The following is a 7,286-nucleotide window of genomic DNA, read 5'->3' as shown; positions in this document are numbered from 1 at the left end:
TCTTGCACCGGAACACAGACCTGCTTGGTGTCAGTCCTTGGGCTGAAACTCCCCTTGGCTTCCGCTCACATACACTTTTTATGGTGTCTCTTCTAACACAGAAAGTTCTGAGAATCGAAAGTTACTAGTTACACTCTGGGCTTTCTTTAACCATAAGATCACTTTCATTTTATTATATCATAAGCCAAGTAAGTAAGTTTTGAAGAGATGGCACAGACCTGTAACCCAGAGCAGCTTGGAGGTAGTGACCAGTAGCTCTTCAAGGCTGTGATAAAACATGGCCTCCAATAAAACTGCATTACAAAAAAATGGAAAGTAAACAGAATGGAAAGAGTAAAAAAGTCGATGAGGCAGAGGCCAAAGAAAAACAGTACATGGAGTATTTCCTGATGTGGAAGGGATTTACAGATGCTGACAATACCTTGGAACCTGAAGGAAATTTAGATTGTCCAGAGTTAATTGAAGCACTTTTTAGTTCTCATAAAGCTGGTAAAGTGAAAGGTGTTACAAAGAGAAAATCTTTATCTGAGAGTGAATCTGCTGATAGCAAATTGGAGAAAAGAGACGCTGCTGACAAACAAAGGGGCCTTGCCAGAGGCCTTGATCCTGAATAAATAGTCGGTGCCACAGACAGCAGTGCAGAAGTGATGTTTCTCATGAAATGGACAGATTCAGAGGAGGCAGACTCGGTGCTGGCAAAAGAGGCAAATAGGAAGTGTCTGCAAATCATAATTGCTTTTTATGAAGAGAGACTAACCTGGTGTTCTTGTCGAGAAGAGGAAGCTCAATAATTGTTTCATTGTATTATATATATATCACGTAATATATAATATACTACATATTAATGTATAATAATAACATTATACATAATCTGGGGCTTGGTCTTTGATTTATCAGTGTGAAGAAATAGCAGTATTCTAATGAAAATCAAGTTTGATATATTTGTTTTGAAGTAATATTAGATAAGTTTTTTTTTTTTCATCAATTGCACTGGTTACTTTGAACAAATAAATAAATGCTTCCTGTAGTAGTAAAAATAAAAATAAAAATAAAAGAAAGAAGTGTGGTGGGAAGTAAAGGGCACTACCCTAGTAGCTTGGAGTTGGAGTCTGTACCTGCATCTGCCACTAATGCTGTGAGTGACCTAGGACAAGTCATTTGCTCTCTTTGTGCCTCAGTTTCTCTTTCTGTAAATTGGAGGGGTAGACTCTGAAGGGTTTATAAAGTATGCACTAATTCTCAGAATTTCTATGCTGGAAGAAAGTGGGCAAAGCATTGTTTTCTCTGTATTTTAGTATAAAATAAAAGAAAATTAAAGTTGGCATTATTTATCATGACATACCCTCATTTGGAATGCAAAATAAGGTTATGACTGTGCTAATACAACAGAAGGTGACATTTTCTTACAGAGTAGCAGCATGATCACAGTAAAGAAAATAAATAAACAGGAGGTATCTTGGCTATCTAAGGTCTCGATTGTGCAGTGATGGCATTTGAAGGTTAAGAGCTGTCAAATGCATTGCTCTTAGAGTCAAAGTTAACAAAATTATGTCAGAGACAATGTTCATTTAAATAATTTAATGTAGGGAGGAAAATGATCGAGACAGATTGCTAGATGGATATGTCTTTGCTGTAATTATTTACAGCAATAATGACCTCAAAAATAGGGCTGCATTTTTCCTTTTTTTTGAGTGTCTTCTTTTGAATATTCTCTTTGATATCAATGGAAGCCTCAACTTGTGTATGTGGTCCTCTTATATACATTGAATACACACTGAGTGGTGGAAGGAAATGCTGGTGAAGGGATTTCAGAACAGAGTCATATCCCTTTTCTGTAACTGCTTAGGGCAGGGACAGGTGCCTGTGAGGAAGTAGAGTTTGCTTGTCCACATGGCATTCCCAGGTCCTGGGTTGGCCAGTGCATAATTCTGCAAGCCAGTATTCAGTCAGGGAATGCATTTTGTTATGTATCTTTTTATCTTGTGTCAAAGATGGCCAGAAAGGAAGTTTTAAAATCCATGGAATTTAAGGTGAACAAAGCAGGCTAACATTGACTTTCTGGTGAGTTAGAATAGTTATTGTTGCTGTTAAAGCATCCTGTCCTACTTTGCAAATTTTTTTTCAAAGGAAGGAATTAACTTTTGAGTTAAAGAAGAATACAGCAGGAGTTTTTCCTTCTCAAAATAAGCCAGGGCAGTTGTATCACACCCAGGCAGCTTTGGATTGTTTTCTCAGGTACTATTTCTTGTGGCCACCCAATCTGGTCGACATGATGCTCATTGCAGTTACAGAAATCTATAAACTAAACACTCACCTGTTCCTTTCCTGCTGTGTTAACAGGCTGTCATGGAAGGCTAAATGGTACAGACTAGATTTATTTTTTATTTATTTTAAAAAAATTTGCAGTAAAATAAATCTGCACACTCAAGAGAGTTAAAACAACAACTTAATTATTTTACATTTTGGCTTTTAAAAATAAGATTGGCTTTTATGGCCATTACTGGACTGAACAGACAAATAAATATGATGGCTAATGCAGTGACAATTTATGTTTTATTTTCTTCCTTATAATTATGAATTTGGGTGACAAGATTGGTAGCATCACATTTGCCTGTGTGTTTGAGAAGGAAAGGCAAAGCAGAGTAAGTGCTCCAAAGTGTTCTAAAATTTATCAGGTGCCTTTTAGCTTTATTAGAATGAGTAACTCTATAACATGATTTATATTTTATTATTCCTTCTCACAGAAAAGTAGAGTAGTGTGTGAACAGGAATCTATTTTGAGTAGAGTTACAGATGAATCACAATATCCATTTTTTATCTTGTGATAGGATCCTTCCTTCTTTGGATAACCTCGAACAAAGGTTGATTCAGAACTGCATGAATGTTGTCTTCTCAATGTCATTACCCCATCTGCAGAGACATTCATGGCTTACAGCATCTCTGTCAAATGTCATTAAAAGTGTCTTCCTTCCATGCACAGGAAACCAAAGCAAGAATGAAGCTGATGAAGCTAATAAAGATTTGGGACTAGTGATTCTTTAAAAAGGCACAGGTTAGTCTAACCAAAGTTAGCAGTGTATGTGGAAATCAATGTTCTGAGACTTCAGCAGGGGCATTCAAGCTATCTTTGGTTTCAGTGCTATTTGAAGGATTTGGATTTTCTTTCTCATGATTAAATTGATAGTGAAGGAGGTATCTAAGTTGTCAAAGATGTTTTGACACCTTTGTTTGTTAACAAAGATGTTTATCATCACCGGAAATGGTCTCCCATCATATCTATGTGCAATATATTATGAAAGAGATAAGGCAGAGGAACACACAGGCTATTCAAGTGGGAACAGAAAGCAGCTTTGGACAGGACAGTAAAAAAATGTGTTGGGGGATATTGAAGGCAACTGACTATAGAAGAGGTTAGGGCCCTTTCTCCTTAACCATATGAATCAAGATCTTGCATCCTTTGGCGAGGCATTTATCTCAGAGAGGAGGAGACTCAACCATCAACAGCTGCGATGGGACTAGTGGTTTCCTAGAAAGCAGAAATGAACCAATCCCAAAGTGACCAGAAGTCTTTGGGGGTAGAGTGCAGGAAAAAATGGTGTGATTGGAAAAGGTCAGGGATTGGTCTTGGAGCCAAGGGCAGCTTGTACCCTGTGATCCTCACTTGGAGGCAGGAGTAAAAGCATGAGCATTTGCAGGTGAGTTGAATGAACATGCAGGCTAATTTTTTCATTATTTCTGTGCCTCTTTATATAATTTATCCTCTTACTTTTCGGGGCATGTACTATATAATATTTTCTATTAATTACACACAAGTATAACAGTATCCAAGAGACCTTGTCCAGCATTTCTGACATGACTAGGAATGCTAGATATGACCTGGCAATGTTCTAGGAATTTCATGGAGAGGATTCAGAAAATATTGTATGAATTATGTATGTAAATATTCATTTTATTTCTAAATTACAATCAATTTTCTTTCAATAACTTTATCCCAAATGTGACAAGTGATAAGATTATTGCTAGATTTTTTTTGGGGGGGGAATAAATATATAACTTTAACACCACAAGCTTATCTTTTAAAAGCTTTGCAAATATATTCCTTCCTGATGGTGAAAAAGTGTTCTAAATCACTACATTGTATTAATATGAAGGGAAAATGTAAGGTGAAAACATGCTGGGATGATTCCACTGAAGAAGAAGCTAGATTAAAATTTGGCCCTGACAGTTCTCAATTGTTCCTTGAGCCATTTTGTCACTGTCAGATTAGGAAGCTGGAACTTTAGACGGCCCGCGAATGGGATGGCAGAGTGTCTGTCCCCTTTTCCTTTCCATTTCTGTGGTTTGTCTTTTGATCCCTTCATGATCTATTTATACTTCTGGGGATGAAGTAAAGAGAAAGTAATGAAAGTGAAACACACGTTGTCAGTTTGACTAAAGTGAGGTTTTTAAACAACATAGATTTTAATGCATCCAGATTTTCTTTTGTCTCAAGTAGCAGTAGACAACGAAGTCTAATGGTACACAGTTGGCCTCAAGTTATGAGATTATTCCCCCAGTTAAATATAAAATGAATTTTATCAAATTACATTTGTGCTTCTGTTTTCCCATGTTTAAATGGAAAGAAAACACTGAACACCAGATATTCCAAACTCTAAATATTTTGCCATTGTTATCAATCACTAGCTTATGTCATGGGTTTTTTTGGTCGTTCATCTGTTGTTGTATTCTGTAGGAAGAAGTTTTATTAGTTAAATTTGGATGATTTGACCAAAATATCTGACCCGCATATTTATATTAACCGCATAGAGTTTCAGATAGATGGTAAATACATAGGAATACAAGGCTTTGGTAGGTTTTATTGAGTTCCGACTGTGCACACTTTCAGGAACTTACTTTTGCCTGCCTGTCCTCAAACACCACTACTGTGTAAGAACAGCACCTGGTAACTAATGGATATTGACACTTAGAGGCGATGGACAGGTTGGTAGTGTTAGTTCATTTAAAAAACAGAATGTATTTCTACTAAGCTTTTATTTTCTTAAGCCAAGGCTAAAACAGGAATTGCAAATCCACTGCTTCAGGGGCCAGAGAGATAATGTAGGTGTATTAATTCTAATATTTTATGGTAACAGAAATACACTAAATATTTCACTTTTACCTCTGATGATGAACATAGCAGCTGATCCTGATCTCAGTAGAGGGTGAACAATAGTCAGGGCCAAGACTTGGTGGAAGGGGGACAGTGGCTGCTTGGTTCCACAATTGGCACCACAAGATAATGGGGGCCCAATGTTCCCAGAGCTTCTGATTTTTCAAGAGGGGTCATAAATTTGGATTTTTATATAAAATAACTCATATTTTACACATTGGCACTATAGAAATGGATTAAAAAATCTTTTTGAATATTGCATGAGTCAGTGCCCAAGAGGACAAACAAAACGTTTTCAGGCCAGATTTGGCCCATGTCTGCCAGTTTGCAACCTCTGGTCTATATGCTGGTTACTCTCAAAACTATTTCTGCTATCCTAAGCTGCAACATCATATATAAATCTGCTGGCTGGACATTTTTGCCTGTATATCCCTTAAACTGCCATGTTCAAAATAGCAGTGTGGGCTCGCCTGCTCTTGACCAAGCCTGCTCCACTTCCAGACTCCCTCTCCCTGGCCCAGTGTTCTATTCAAAGTCAATAGCATAACTGTGGACCCTTTGGACACTGAGATCTGGCTCACCCCTCCTCCAATCAGTCACTAGATCTTCCCAGGTCCTCCTGCATATTTCTTGATCCTGTTCTCTGTTCAACCTCAATTTCTGCTTATCATCTGTTTCTGTGTTCTCTAACAGCCTCCTAATGATCTTCTGGCTGCCAGAGTGGTCTATTGAAAATGCAGATATGAATTTGCCCCTCTCTTGCTTAGTTGTGTTCCAATGGGTGGTCTTCAACCAGAGGATGAAGTTGAGCCTAACCTCCTAAGTCTGACAAAGGCCCTCTATCCCTGCTCCTGCCTACCTCTCCAGTCCCATGTCAAATCTCCAGTCTTTCATTCCATTAAATATGAAATGGTTTGTTTTTCTGTACTACACATGCCCTGCACTGACCCTGTGGCTTTGCTCATGCTGTTCTCTCTTTCTGGAATTCCCTTTCCCTCCCCTTTGTGTGACTCCCTCTCATCTGTTTTTCAGAACTCCACCTAGGCAGTATGACCTGTGGCTTTGTCCTTGGCTCAGCATTGTGCCCCCTATCCTGTGCATACTTTTCTCACACTGGTTATCACATTATATTAAAACAACCTATTCATCCAGTAGGCTGGAATGTTCCAAACAGCAGGATTCACACATTGTTATCTTTGATTTCTCATTTCCTATCAGAGTTCCCAATCAAAGGAAGGCAAGAAAAACATGTTTGTTAAGTGGGAATGAATGGAGTGGTCCCAGGATCCTCTGGGGGGGCATTAGTAGAGCAGGGTACAGGTTGAAATCCAATTGTTCAGATAGTGTAGGTCATATGCTGGCCACACACACACACACACACACACACACACACACACACACACACACACACACACACACATTTGCACACATGCATATGGCTAAAGAGACTAGGCAACCAGTTGGTTGGCTAAGAAAATGTTATCAGCTTTGGTTAAAAAATAGTCCGTTCCTAGCAGACTTGATGCTCTTCCCCCAGAGGCTTCAGAGAAGGTGTATGCAGGACTGAACGCTACCCAGTTAGGTATTTATTTCCTTGTGAGCTGCTGCCATGTGACTTCCAGTGGAATCCAGAGGCAGCAGTTCTTAATTTTTAATGCTTTCCTTGGGGCAACCTGCCAAAGACCCCTGAGGTCATTATTGTGGGAGTCTTTAAGATGTCTGTTAATCCAGTTATCCTCATTCACCACCTGCTCTTTGGACAAAGCCCGAGAAGTGCCCTGAAAATGCCCCCAGGAAACATTCATTCGTGGGATGATAAGTAGGTTTCACCCCACATGCCAATTCTAGTCAAATGGTAGTGGATCCAATGGAACAAAGTAAACCCAAATCCTTGTCACAAAGAATCCACAGTCTAGCTGCAGAGACAAACAAGTAAACAGTTAGGAAAGGAAGTACCATGATGCAGCAGGGAGGAAGACAGGCACATTGAACAACTTCTAGAGCAACTGCTCAGAGTGGTCCCAGACAATAAAGAACATGCACCAGAACATATGCACCGCTTCCTCCATCTAGAAAGTCTTGCCACACAGTGTCAATGGGCTTAGGCAGTGTGTGCATGCAGCAATTTACTTTTAGG

At 39.0% G+C, this 7,286-nt stretch overlaps 1 pseudogene; it reads left to right on the top strand.

The window, feature by feature from the left end:
* The first annotated feature begins 277 nt into the window (after positions 1-277).
* Positions 278-791, top strand: LOC134378808 (chromobox protein homolog 3-like; annotated as a pseudogene).
* The last annotated feature ends 6,495 nt before the right edge of the window (positions 792-7,286 follow it).

Source organism: Cynocephalus volans, chromosome 5 (assembly GCF_027409185.1).
Source record: "Cynocephalus volans isolate mCynVol1 chromosome 5, mCynVol1.pri, whole genome shotgun sequence".
In the NCBI taxonomy this organism is placed as follows: Eukaryota; Metazoa; Chordata; class Mammalia; order Dermoptera; family Cynocephalidae; genus Cynocephalus; species Cynocephalus volans.
Note: the sequence above shows the minus strand (reverse complement) of the source record. Positions and strands in the feature narration are given on the sequence as shown.